Below are 14,896 nucleotides of genomic sequence, written 5' to 3'. Positions count from 1 at the left end.
CAGATCTGTAAAATAGTAAGTTTGTGTTGTTTTAAACTACTAAATGTGTTATAATTTTTTATGGCAGTGATAGATAGTTAATACACCTCCTAATCAGTTTCATGCAGGCTTAGACTTTGAGGAATTAAAGTATAACTCAAGATGACAAAGCATAAACAAGAAGAAACAGTAAACAGAAGATAGCTATTTTTCTAGAGAAATTAACTTAGTTGAATATTATTTGACTAGTATAACACTTATGTTTGTATGTTTTCCTGCTTACACCTAATATTTCTTTACATTCTTGTTCATGAAATTTTTTTCACTCTCCTCTTTCTTTCTTCATTTCCTTGTTCTTCTTTCCTCTTTCTTTCTTTTTCTTTCTTTCCCTCTTTCTTTCTCTCCTTTTCTTCTTTCTTTCTTTCTTTCTTTCTCTCTCTTTTCCTCACCTCTGTAAGTTTTATTGGTCTTTATCTGAATCCCCATTTTTCAGTTTGTTTGCTTTGGAAGTCTCAATTGGAATTTAATAGGAAATTGAAGAGTATGAGTAAATTTGAAAAGTATAATGTACTCTAGTATATAAGGTATTATTATTTATGATGATGGTGATGATTAATGAAAATTCTCTAAGATTTTCTTGAAATTAATATTCAGATTTTAAAATATTTAAAATGATATTAAATGCCATCTATTACCACTGATCTAGATTCTCCTATATCTCAATAGTATAGTGAAAGAAGGATACACAGGGTCAGAGACAGGTTATAATGACTTCTGGAGATCTGATTGAATCATTTACAAACCTTTCTGAGGTAGGACATATTATAGTTATATTCTGAGATCTATAAAAATAATTGGACAGGAAGAGCTACAATATGTATAGATGAGTGTGTGTGTGTGTGTGTGTGTGTGTGTGTGTGTGTGAATTATTGAGTGACTTTGTAAAGCATTTTTTAAAACTTGATTTTCTTGGTGTGCCTGGGTAGCTCAGTCAGTTAAGCATCCAACTTCAACTCAGGTCACAATCTCATGGTTTGTGAGTTTGAGTCCCGCATTGGGCTCTGTGTGGACAGCTCAGAGCCTGGAGCCTGCTTTGGATTCTGTGTCTCCCTCTCTCTCTGCTCTTCCCCTGCTCACACTCTATGTCTGTCTATGAAAAATAAACATTAAAAGAAAAAAAAAACTTGATTTTCTGTTTTCTTCAATTTAGCATCCTTTTGCATGTCTAATTTAGTATTCTTTAGTATTCTAATAGTAATTCTATTTTATTAGAACATTTTCAATTTAATACCTGCTCAGGTGTATTTAAAGATTTTTTTTCTCTATTTTTTTCTTTGTCATATTTATATGTGGATTTGGGAGATTCCTTTTTAAGTAATGCTTACTTTCAACTTAAGGTGATCTTTATATCAATATCATTCTCTGAAAATAAAACAAATGTACTGATGTTCATATATGTATACATTCAGTATTTTATTTAATATGACATTCAAGTTCAGATTTTTGGAAAGAATGCTTTATTTATTTTTTAAATTAAAAAAGTTTTTTTTAATGTTTATTCATTTATTTTTGAGAGAGAGAGAGAATGTGAGGGGGGGAGGGGCAGAGAGAGGCACACAGAATCCTAAGCAGTCTCCAGGCTCTGAGCTGTCAGCTCGGGTCTTGAACCCACAAACTGGGAAATCCTGACCTGAGCCAAAGTCAAATGCTCAACAGACTGAGCCACCCAGGTGCCCCTACTTACTTGTTTATTTATTTAAATGTTTATTTACTTTTGAGAGAGGTAAAGCACAAGTGGGAAGGGGGGAGGGACACAGAGAGCTGGAGACAGAAGATCCAAAGTAGGAACTGTCCTGACAGCAGTAGCCAGACATGGTGCCCAAACTCACAAACAGGATATCATGACCTGAGAGGAAGTTGGATGCTCAACTGACTGAGCCACCCAGGCACCCCTGGAAAGAACATTTTATGAACAGGAAGTTTTTTAGAAATATACTTTACAACTGGTCTCCCTCAAAAAATTTTTTTCAGGTTCTGTTATTGTGAAGGCAAGTTGTTTTCATGCTTTGTGTTGCTTTAAAAATACTGAAAACATATATTCACAGCTGTTTAATCTCCTTTTGAACAAACGCCCAGCAAAGAAAACCACTAGAAGGTATTATATACCATTATATATTATAAACCTAAATGTATAAAAGCAAACTCCCTGAAAACAAGGCTCTTGGGCCACAACTCTAAGGCCATATCCTTAACAGTATTTATAAAATATAAAAAATAGTTTTTGAGTATGTATTTGACTATCAAACAATTATAAATAGGATTATTACTTGCCTAAGGCTCAGTAACTTCAGTGTATCTCATGATGTCCCCCAAAAAAGTTACACAATATTAGATTTAATTGAATCAAGATGTTCATTTAAGTTGAAATTACATGTAAAACATAGTACACAAATAACTATTCACATCATTTTCTGAAATTCTATTCCTGTTGCAGTGAATGGGGATCACTTACAGAACAATCTTAAAAGGGTTCTTTTTGTTTTTCTGTTTTAAAGTACCAAGTATTTTGTAATCAATATTCTGCAAGCACAAACAAGAACTCTTAAAATAACAGTATATTGATGGAGGTGAGAGCCTCCTATCTCAGAAGAAAAGCCAAAGTCAACCCCCAGACCCATCATGATCTGGCTCCCTCTTCTAACTCCCCCCAGCTCATCTCCTATTTCTCCCCTGACTCCCTCCACCACCATCATCTGTACCCTAGCCACACTGGTGTACTTATTATACTTTGACACATTAGCATACTCCTGCCTCCAAGAGTATATTTCCATGGGCTGGCTGTTGTGCTCTCTCTTTAAGAGCAAAGACTTAGTTTCCTTTCATCCTCCTGGCTCTCCCATGAGCCCAGTGACTTCTAAAGTTCTAGGTTTTAAACCCTGTTGATTGTAAGAACTTGCACAATTCAGCCTCTCTGGTTTTCTTTTTTTTTTTTTTTTTTTTTTTTTTTTTTTTTGCCTCTCTGGTTTTCAAAGCCAAATGCTGTTCCCTCTGCCTGGAATACTCTTCCCAGATAGCCACCTGACTCACTCAATCACCACCTTTAGATCTTCACCCAAAAATCACAATTTCAATAAAGTCTTCCTGGGTCTTTCATTTCAATTAACTTCTCCCTAAAATTTCATATATCCTTCCCTACTTTATTTTTATCCTTAGAACTTATTACTATTTAGCATACTACATAGTTTAATTGTTTACCTGGATTTGATCTCCCACTAGAATGTAAGCTCCATGAGAACAGTGATTTTGGCTGGATTTTTGTTTTCCACTGTTGTATCTGTAGGCCTTTGCAACAGAGACTGACATAGGGGATCCTTAATTAAGTGAAGGAATGAATTAGTATTAGTCTTTTATTTAGCATGAAATATGATATATGAAATATAATTAGCTTAAAAATCATAAAGCCAAGTGGAGAATATTAAGGGGGCTATCTATACATTCTTACTATATGCCAAGAGTTAAGTGATAGAGAATGTATGTTTTATATTTGTATCAGTTAGAGTTCAATCAGGAGACAGAAACCATAAAGAAATCTGAACGGGGAAACTGTAATACCAAGAATTATAGGGGTGTCTGGGTGACTCGGTTGAGTGCCTGACTCTTGATTTTGGCTCAGGTCATGATCTCAGGGCCGTGGGATAGAGCCCCCTGTTGGTTCGGTGCTGAACGTGGAGCCTGCTTAAGACTCTCTCTCTAGGGTCTCCTGGGTGGCTCAATTGGGTAAGTGTCCAACTCTTGATTTTGGCTCAGGTCATGATCTCACGGTTCCTGAGTTCGAGTCTCACATTGGGTTCTGCACTGATAGCATGCAGCCTGTTTCGGATTCTACTCTTTCTCCCTCTCTCTCTGCCCCTACCCTGCTTGTGCTCTCTCTTTCTCTCTCTCCTCTCTCAAAATAAATAAACTTAAAAAAAATGATCTCTCTCAAAAAAAAAAAAAAAAGATTCTCTCTCTTCCTCTGCCCCCTCTCCCACTTGTGAGTGTGAGTGCACACACTCTCTCTCTCTCAAAAAAAATTTTTTTTAAAAACATATATAAAGACCCATAACAAAGAATTATTAAGTACAACACGGGAGTGGAACAACAAGTGATTGACCAGTGGAAACTAAATATACAAGGAGATATAAGCAGATAAATGGAGCTGTCACAATCCCTATGACTGAGATAGAGGACCTGAGGAAAAGCGCCCCAGAAAACCAGACCTTGCTGGAGAGAATGAATTCTATGGTTCCTGGGTGTCAGAGAAGTCACTGTGGTGTAGTGTTGGTGGAACTTGCTAGGAAGCACCCTGCCTAGGGAATCTGTTCAAAAAGAGGTGTCTTGTGGAAGACCCTCAATGGCAAAATCATCTGAGGTGGTTGCCAGGAAAAGCTGGAGCTGCTCACCCGTTGTAGAAGCTGGCTGCTGAAGAAGCCTTGTGCAATGCAGAAACTTGCTGAGCAAGCACACTGCAACCAGAATGGAAAGCTCCTTCCTTCCATCTCTCCAGTGCCCTCTACTGACATAGCTTAATAATCTGCACTACACATAAAGGATACATTTTATTTTTTTATTTATTAATTTTTTTTAACGTTTTATTTATTTTTGAGACAGGGAGAGAGCATGAACAGGGGAGGGTCAGAGAGAGGGAGACACAGAATCTGAAATAGGCTCCAGGCTCTGAGCTGTCAGCACAGAGCCTGACGAGGGGCTCAAACTCACGGACCGTGAGATCATGACCTGAGCTGAAGTCGGCTGCTTAACCGACTGAGCCACCCAGGTGCCCCAAAGGATACATTTTAAAGGACTCATTTTCAGAGGCAAATAAGATAGTATTTGGAGCTGAGAAGCAATAAATAGAACACTGGCACATTTTCTATCTTCAAGAGTTATCATGGGGGACCTGCCTGGGTGGCTCAATTTGTTGAGAATCTAATTCTTGATTTTGGCTCAGGTCATGATCCCAGGGTCATCGGATTGAGCCCTGTGTTGGGCTCTGTGCTGAGTGTGGAGCCTGCTTAAGATTCTCTCTCTCTCTCTCTCTCTCTCTCTCTCTCTCTCTCTCTCTCTCTCCCTCTTCCCCCTTCCCCTGCTCACACTCTCTCTCTTTCTCCTAAAAAGAAAAAAGTTATTATGGGGACTTCCTAGGAAGATGGAGGAGTAGGAAGACCTTAAGCTCACTTCATACTATGGATACAACTAGATAACACATCAGTGTAAATAACCTAGAAAACAACCCAGGGACATAGTCGGTTAAGAATCCGACTTCAGCATAGGTCATGATCTCATGGTTCATGGGCTCAAGCCCCGTGTTTGGCTCTGTGCTGACAGCCCAGAACCTAGAGACTGCTTTAGATTCTGTATCTCCCTCTCTCTGTGTTCCTCCCCAACCTGTGCTCTGTCTCTCTGTCTCTCAAAAATAAGTATTTTTAAAAAATTATAAAGAAAACAACCCAAAGATTAGTAAAATAGACAATCCCTAGCTAAATGTAGAGAAGAAGCCACATTGAAGAGGGCAGGAAGGGCAGAGAAAGGGTGGGGAGCTAAACAAACCTGTGGGACTGTCTGTGGGGTAGAGTGAGCCATGGTGCAGAGAGGGAAGGAAACAGACTCTAACACCAGGGAGCCCACACAGGGAACATGAATCTCCATAACATTTGGCTTTGAAAACCAGAGGGACTGAATTTTTCAAGTTCTTACAATCAGCAAGGTTTAACACCTGGAACTTTAAAAATCACTGCAGGGCACCTGGGTGGCTGAGTCAGTTAAGTGTCTGACTGTTGATTTTGGTTCAGGTCATGATCTCACTCAATTGTGAAATCAAGCCTGCATCAGGCTCAGCGCTGACAACACAGAGGCTGCTTGGGATTCTCTCTCTCCCTCTCTCTCTGCCCCTCCCCACTCATGTTCTCTCTCAAAATAAATAAATAAACATTAAAAATGTTTTGTTTTAGGGGTGCCTGGGTGGCTCAGTCGGTTAAGCATCTGACTTTGGCTCAGGTCATGATCTCATGGTTCATGAGTTCGAGCCCCACGTTGCGCTCTGTGCTGACAGCTCGAAGCCTGAAGCCTGCTTCGGATTCTGTGTCTCCCTTTCTCTCTGCTCCTCCCCTGCTCACACGCTGTCTCTCTCTCTCAAAAATAAATAAAGATTTAAAAAAATTAAAAAAAAATTTTTTTTGTTTTAAATCACTGGGTGCATGGGAGAGCCAGCAGTATGAAAGGAAGCTGAGTCTTTGCTCTTACAGAGAGAGCACAACAACCAGTCCATGGAGATATAGCATGGAAGCAGCACTTTGAAAAATGCCTGGGGTATACATGAAGAAGATGTATTGTCTAATCTCAGAGCCTGTACTAGATGGACAGGGATCATTGGAAAACTTCTCCAGAAACAAAGGAGCTGGCAGGTGCCATTTACCTTCTCTGCCTCCCTCCTCCCCCCCCCCCCGCCAAACACATGCATACCTGCAGGAACCAATCTGGTTCCAACACCCCCTACCTAACTTACTAACAGTGAGCCCTACATCCTGCATTTTCCTATGGACCCACCCCCTCCAACCTGGTCTACCTCTATCCCTGGCAGCTGCAGGTTCCCTCCCCTAGAACCTATGGGGCTGACACCACACACCCTGCACTCTCATTGAACTTAAGTCCAGTGCTACCACATCTCTGGCAAATGCCTAGTCTGACTCAGCTTAAGCCCAAGGTGGCCCCAGAATGGCCCACTAAAAACACAGGCAACAAACCTTGCCCACAACAGGCAAAGAGAGCCACTACAGGACCTCTTTCTTAATAAGTCCAGTACTTTCAAGAGGAGGAGATGTAGCTGACTTTCCTAACACATAGAAACAGACACAGAGATTTAGATAAAATGAGGAGACAGAGGACTATGTCCCAAATGAAAGAAGAGGACAAGCACAGCAAGAGGCCTAAATGGCACAGAAGATAAGTAATGTGACTGATAGAGAATTGAGAGTAATGATCATAAAGATACTCACTGGACTTGAGAAAAGACCCTGAACAAGACATATAAAATAAGCAAACAAAAAATCAAAGATGAAGAACTCTTAACTCAAAAATACACTAGATGGAATAAATAGCAGATTAGAGGAAGCAGAAGAACAGATCAGTGACCTGAAAGAGTAGTGGAAATCAATCAAGATGAACAGAAGGGAAATAGACTAAGGAACTTCAGTGACCATCAAGCATAATAACATTCACATTACAGGGATCCCAGAAGAAAAAAGGAGAAAAAAGGGTACAGCAAATTTAGTTGAAGAAATAATAGCTGAAAACTTCCCAACCCAAGGAGGTCCATAACAAGACACACAGTAGTTAAAATAGCAAAAAGTAGTGATGATGAGAGAATTTTAACAGCAGCAAGAGAAAAGAAAACAGTTACATATGAGTGAAACCACATAAGGCTTTAAGCTGATTTTTCAGCAGAAACTTTGCAGGCCAGCATATTAAAAGTGCTGAAAGAATAACACCTGCAGCCAACAATGCTCTATCCAGCAAGGAAACCATTCAGAAAAGAAGGAGAGGTAAAGAGTTTCCAAGATGAACAAAAGTTAAAGGAAATCATGACCAGTATAGCAGCCCTACAAGAAATGTTAAAGGGGACTCTTCGAGTGCAAAAGAAAGACCAAAAGTAGGAGTGAGAAAAGTGGGAAGCACAAAAACAGTTAGATTAAGTATATCTCTAAAAATGAGTCAAGAGACTTACAAAATAAAAGGATGTAAAATATGACACCATATACCTAAAATGTGGCAAGGAGAGGAGTAAAGATTGGGTTCGGACATGAGCAACCATCAACTTAATATAGATTAACTTGCTATGTGTTATATGCATAACATATCATATATAAACCTAATGGTAACCAAAACCCAAAAACCAGTAATAGATATGCACAAATATAAAGAGAAAGAAATCCAAGTATATGACTGAAGAAAGCCAATAAACTGTGTGAGACAAAGAGAAGAAAAAAATACAGAAAAACTACAAAACAACCATAAAACAAGTAACAAAATGATACAACTACATACCTATCAACGATTACTTTGAATGTAAATGGACTAAAAGCTCCAATCAAAAGACAATGGGTAATGGAATGGATAAAAAAAAAACAATCAAAAAGACCCATCTATATGCTACCTATAAGAGACTCATTTCAGACCTAAAGACAAGTGTAGATTAAAAGTGAAAGGATGGAAAACCATTTATCACGCAAATGGAAGTGGAACAAAAGCTGGGGTACCAATATTTGTACCAAACTAAATAGACTTTAAAACAAAGACTGTAATAAGAGACAAAAAAGGACACTATATAATCATAAAGGGAATGATCCAACAAAACAACAATCCAACAATTACAACAAAAGATGTAACAATTGTAAATATTTATGCAACCAATATGGGAGCACCCAAATACATAAAGCAGCTAATAATAAACATAAAGAAAATAATCAATAGTAATACAAAGATAATAGGGGCCTTTAACACCCCAAAGATCATCCAAACAGTAAATCAACAAGGAAATAGTGGCTTGAATGACAAATGGGACCAGATGGATCTAGCAGATATATTCAGAATATTCCATGCTAAAACAGCAGAATATATATTTTCAAGTGCACATGGAACATTTTCCAGAATAGATCACATGTTTAGGCCAAAACCAAGTCTCAACAAATTCAAAGAGATTGAAGTCATACCATGCATCTTTTCTGGCCACAACACTTTGAAACTAGAAATTAACTCATAAGAAAAAATGTGTAAAGAACACAAATGCATGGAGGTTAAACAACATGTTACTGAACAATGAATGGATCAACTAAGAAATCAAAGAGGAAATCACAAAATACATGGAGACCAAAGAAAATGAAAGCACAAAGGTCTAAAACCTTTTGGATGTAGCAAAAGCAGTTCCAAGAGGGAAGTTTATACCAATACAGGTCTACCTCAAAAGCAAGAAAAATCTCAAATAAACAACCCATCCTTCATATAAAGAGGCTAGAAAAAGAAGAACAAACAGTCCAGAACCAGTAGAAGGAAGGAAATAATTAGGAAATAATCTAAAAGATTAGAGCAAAAATACAAGAATTAGAAACTAAAAAAAGAAAACCAATAGAAGAGATCAATGAAACCAGGAGCTGGTTTTTTGAAAAAATCAACAAAATTGAGCTCTCCACCCAACGGCCACCCTGCCACCATCATGGACACAAGCTGTGTGTAGCCCTTCAAGCTGGCCAGCGTCACCAAGGTGCTGGGCAGGACCGGTTCTCAGGGACAGTGCACACAGGTGCGTGTGGAGTTCATGGACTACATGAGCTACTCTATCTTCTGCAATTTGAAAGGCCCCAAGCATGAGGGCAACATTCTCACCCTTTTGGAGTCAGAGCAAGAAGCTCAGAGGTTGTGCTGAACTTGTGGCTAGGTCCTTGATGTCTGGATCAACCATTCAGCTCACAGGGATGATCTGTAATTGTTAATAAAGTATTTATACTGTATGTTTAAAAAAAAAGCAAAGATCAACAAAATTGATAGACCTTTAGCCATGCTCATAAAAGAGAGAGAGAGAGAGAGAGAAGACCCAAATAAACAAAATCAGATATGAAGGAGGAGAAATAATGACTAACACCACATAAATACAAAGGAATATAAGAGAATATTATGAAAAGTTATATGCTAACAAATTGGACAACCTAGAAGAAATGGATACATTCCTAGAAACATATAATCTCCCAAAACTGAATCAGGAAGAAATGGAAAATTTGAACAGACCAACTACAAGCAATGAAATTGAATCAGTAATTTAAAAACTCCCAACAAACAAAAGTCCAAGGTCAAATGGTTTCACAGGTAAACTCTACCAAACTATTAAAGGAGAGTTAACACCTATTCTTCTCAAATGATTCCAAAAAATAGAAGAAAAAGGAAAGCTTCCAAATTCATTCTATGAGGCCAGCATTACCCTGATTCCAAAATCAGATAAAGACACACACACACACACACACACACACACACACACACACACAAACACACACACACAAAGAGAACTACAGGCCAATATCTATGATGAACATATATGCAAAATTTCTCAACAAAATACTAGCAAAGCAAATCCAACAATACATTAAAATAACCATTCACCAGGATCAAGTGGGATTTACTCCTGGGATGCAAGCATGGTTCAATATGAACAAATCAATCAACGTGATACATCACATCAACAAGAGGAGGATAAAAACCACATGATAATTTTAATAGATGCAGAAAAAGCATTTAACAAGAAGCAAATTATTGTCTAAGCTTACTTTTTAAAAAAAATTACTTTAAAAATTACTTTTTTTTTTTTTTTACTAACAATTTAATACACCCTAGAAAGGATCTTAGTTCCGTTATTTGAATAATTTGGCTTTTGGTAAGAAATTGGATTTTATAAGAGATACAAGATGATATTTTATATATTAAGCCTAATATATATTTTTTTATTTTTAATATAAAACTGTCAACAAACGATGTTGAGTTGAGATTTGGTAGGATAGCATCGAAAGTTCTGTTCTAGGGGATGGGGCTGGGCTGGAGCTAAGAGGGAGAGCACCTGCCCCAGCGCTGAGCCCCACCCATGGTGCAAGACAACAACTCCTGGAAGATCCAGTTCATAGTCCTGCTGCTGGAGTTGCCCATTGACCCCAAGCTGGTAGAGCAGATTCTCAGACACCGCCCCACCCCTGCCACCCTCATGCTGACCAGTGACCAGTCATTCCCAGAGATAGATGAAGACTGGACCCCCAACCTTCCTCTCAAGTCCATTTTGGCCATCTCTCCACAGCACTGGAAGAAGGTGAGGAGGACCACACCCACAATGAAAAATCCATCCCTAAAACTCAGGATAGGGGCAGAGAGAAACCCATCACAGAGGAACCCTCAACCCATATGACACCATTGGATTCCCAGAGAGCCAACTTGGTTTCAGAGTGAAGAAGGTATCCCAGAATCAAGGCTGCAGTTGGGAATGCAGACACTGGATTTGTTTCTTTTTCTTCACTTTTGGGAAAAATCTCATTTTTAAAAAGTGATAAATTTGGTGCTAAAAACAACAACAAAACCAACCAAACAACAACGAAAATTTCTGTTCTGATCATGGAAATCTTGAATTACAGAAACACAAGTATGGAGTTCTCCTCTGTGGGGTAGGGTTATGAAGTTGCTACAACAGTATTTGGTTATATACAGAGAAAATAATGATAATTCATAATTAGTTAATAAGTAAAAAATATTGAGTGGTTTCTACTAGCCACAGTGATTTATCATGTGTACCAACATAGACTTAAAGTCTAATATGAGATCTGAGGCTAGTTTGACATATTTGTTGAAGCTTGTAATTGCTCTGGGACAAGGCAGTGTATTTATTTTGTTTCTCTACTGCCCTCCCCCAACAACTCCATCCACCTGCTCCATATTTTACTTCTTTTTTTTTTTTAATGTTTATTTATTTTTGAAAGACAGCAAGAGACAGAGCACGAGTGGGAGAGGGGCAGAGAGAGAGGGAGACACAGAATCCGAAGCAGGCTCCAGGCTCTGAGCTGTCAGCACAAAGCCTGACGTGAGGCTTGAGCCCCTGAACCATGAGATCATGACCCAAGCTGAAGTCGAATGCTCAACCGACTGAGCCACCCAGGTGCCCCTTGCCTCTTCTTTAAGGGATAGGTTTTATAGGCAATGTTTTTCTAATGAGTTAAGATCCATAGAGCATGGCCTAACATGTACATGCTTGCTTGTACAAAAAGAAAGATTTATATAAATCAAGGAAAAAAATCAATCTGTAATCTTATAGGCTCTGCTCCAAGTTAAAATGCCTAGTCTGTGGAGTCTTTCATCCATAGGAATTCTGGAACCATAGCTATTTGGGGGGTAGTTTCCTAAATTATATATAGTATATGAATTCTCATATCAAGATGTACTATAATCTGATTGTGTATAAGAGCTGCTGTATATTTTTCTCTAAAAGTAAATCTTACTTATTATGTTTGTAAGTGTTTTGATTAGAGATCCCAAAGACCACCTCCAGGTACAATGATTCACTAGGATGACTCATAGGCTAAAGAGTATAGGCAAGAGTATAGGCTAAAGAGTATAGGCAATATACTGTTTAGAACAAAATCAGTAAAGAGAAAAGGCACCAGGACATACTCTTGGAGAAACTGGACGCAAGCTTCCAAGGGTCCTCTCCCAGTGAAGTTACACAAGACATGCTTAATTCTTGTAGCAATGAGTTGTGACAAACATGTGCCATGTTGCCAAACATGGAAGTTCATTAAAGATTCAGTGCCTGGGGTTCTACTGGGGGCTAATCGTGTAGGCATCCTCTACCTGGCACATACCCAAATTCCACACTCTCAAAAAGAAGAGCAAGTATTCAGTAAAAAGCATATTATTCATACAAAAAATTCAGTAAGGCACCTTTATCAGTTAATGTTGGGAACCTTCCCAAAACCTAAGTTCCCAGATACCAGCTAAGAGCCAATCTCGCAAACGTGCCTTTTCAAGGATAGCAGTTCAGGCCTGCTATGTTGACTATTTTCTGTACGATACTGTACCACAGAGAATAAAGAATATTCTTCTGATAATGATCTCAAAATATCAATTATAGCTGAGACACTGAATTGTTAAAGATTTTGACTACTTGAGTGGTTCTATTAAACCAAAGAAAATAAAGTTTATCTCTCCTCAATTCTTTCATAATTTACTGTATATGTTCAACTTGATCTTTTTTTTTTTTTTTTAAACAATCTGGCACTGTCATTTTATGTTAATAAAAATTGTTTTCTTCAGGTGCCTGGGTGGCTTAGTTGGTTGAGTGTCCATCTCTTTATTTCAGCTCAGGTCACGATCCCAGAGTCCTGGGATCCAGCCCCCGTCAGGCTCTGCACTGATCATGGGGCATTCTTAGTATTTCTCTCTCTCTCTCTCTCTCTCTCTCTCTCTCTCTCTCTCTCTCTCTCTCTCTTTTTTCCTGCTCTGTCTTTTCTCCACTGCTCTCTCTAACTAAAATAGAGTCCTAGGATCCAGCCCGCCCCCACCCGACCATGCCATCAGGTTCTGCATTGAGCACGGGGCATTTTTAGGATTCTCTCTTCCTCTGTCCCTCCCCCGCTTTCTCTCTCAAACTAAAATAATAAATTTTTTTGTTCTTTTCTCATGAAAAGTCCATTTGTCTTTCTTTTGCCTTTTTAGGCAACTTTAAATTTTTGCTCTGCTATAGAGGTGAGACTAATGTTAGATAGAGTGATAAACAGGAAAGCAGTTTTTTTCCCCTTGGGAATTGGAAAAAGGACTGGGGATTGTTGAGTGCTCTTGTGTACCTTGCAGCTACCTGTATCACTGGACAGATTTGTGGACAGTTGTCCTGTTTTCACACCAGTGTGGTATGTAATTTGTTTAATGGCCCTTCTGCTCATTATATTTATAAATATTCTTGTGTATAGGCTCCCACATCTTAGAAAACAGAGACGTTTTGGGTTATTTCACCTTGAGAGCCATAGATGTATTGATTTCTATCTTTTTGTTTTTAATGTTTATTTATTTATTTTTGAGAGAAAGAGAGAGGAGAGTGACTCAGGGCTTGATCCCAAGAACTGTGAGATCATGACCTGAGCCAAAATCAAAAGTTGGATGCTCAACTGACTGAGTCACCCAGGTGCCCCTATAGCTTGTTTTTAAAGCTATCTCAAAATATTGAGCCACAGATTATTTTCTAAACTGGCAAGCTCACACATTCAAATTAATTTATTTTTTATTAAGTCCTCTAATTTAGGTGTAAGCCCACTTATAAAAATAGAAGACAAGCCTCCTTTCACTTCAGATACTGAATCTAAAATAGAGTACTGTTTGAAAGTTTCTTGAAGTATATTTTGTATTTTTACTTAACTTTTTAAATCTTTACCTAGTCTATCTTTAAAGGAAAGGCTTCTATAATTGCTTTATGTAGTGTATTTTTTTTTCAAATTTATTTATCTATTTTGAGAGAGAAAGGGAGAAAGTGCATGTATGAGCATAAGTTGGGGAGGTTAGAGAGAGAGGAGAGAGAGAATTCCAAGCAGGCTCCACATGCTGTCAGCACAAAGCCTGACACAAGGCTTGAACCCACGAACCTCAAGACCACGACCTGAGCCAAAATCAAGAGTCGGGTGCTCAACCAACTTAGCCAGCTAGGCACTTCATTTTTTTTTTTTTATTATTGTTGTTATTTTATTTTATTTTTAATTTTTTGAGAGAGAGAAAGAAAGTGCACATGTGCATGTGGTGTATTTTGTTGTTGTTTTATTTGAAAGTTTTTCACAGCTACATTTTTAAAATCAACTCTTTCATGCCTTACTGATTTTAGACATTTTCCCCTTTAAGTTATAGTTGGGACAGATCTATAGTCCAGAATAATAAGTATCTATAAAGCATCCTGGATTCCATAGTAAAATTTTGTATATCTCTGAAGATTAGGGAGTTCTTTGATTATAACCCCTAATTTGGCTTTGGACCAGGATTTTAATTTAACTTCAAATATCCACCAACTTATAAATGGATAAACAAAAAGTGGTATAACCATTCAATAGAATATTATTTAGCAATTAGAAAGAATGAAGTACTGATACATACTCTAACATGGGTAAACCTAGAAAACAAAATGCTAAGTACCAGAAGTCAGTCACAAGAGGTCACATATTATGATTCCATTTATATAAAATGTCCAGAACAGGCACGTCTATAGAGACAGAAAGTAGATTAGTGGTTACTTGGGGATGGGATGGAGTGGTATTAGGTGGAGAAGGAGGTGACAGTTAAAAAGTACAAAGATTTTTTGTTTGAGGTGATGAAAATTATCTAA

At 38.2% G+C, this 14,896-nt stretch overlaps 2 pseudogenes; both read left to right on the top strand.

Annotated features, from left to right (window-relative positions):
* Positions 1 to 9,226: 9,226 nt before the first annotated feature.
* LOC131490513 (small ribosomal subunit protein eS28-like) lies at positions 9,227 to 9,436 on the top strand (annotated as a pseudogene).
* Positions 9,437 to 10,639: 1,203 nt separating this feature from the next.
* Positions 10,640 to 11,114, top strand: LOC131503696 (protein phosphatase 1 regulatory subunit 1A-like; annotated as a pseudogene).
* The last annotated feature ends 3,782 nt before the right edge of the window (positions 11,115 to 14,896 follow it).

The sequence above is a fragment of the Neofelis nebulosa genome, chromosome 2 (assembly GCF_028018385.1).
Source record: "Neofelis nebulosa isolate mNeoNeb1 chromosome 2, mNeoNeb1.pri, whole genome shotgun sequence".
NCBI lineage: Eukaryota > Metazoa > Chordata > Mammalia > Carnivora > Felidae > Neofelis > Neofelis nebulosa.
This window is presented reverse-complemented; position numbering and strand designations above follow the sequence as displayed.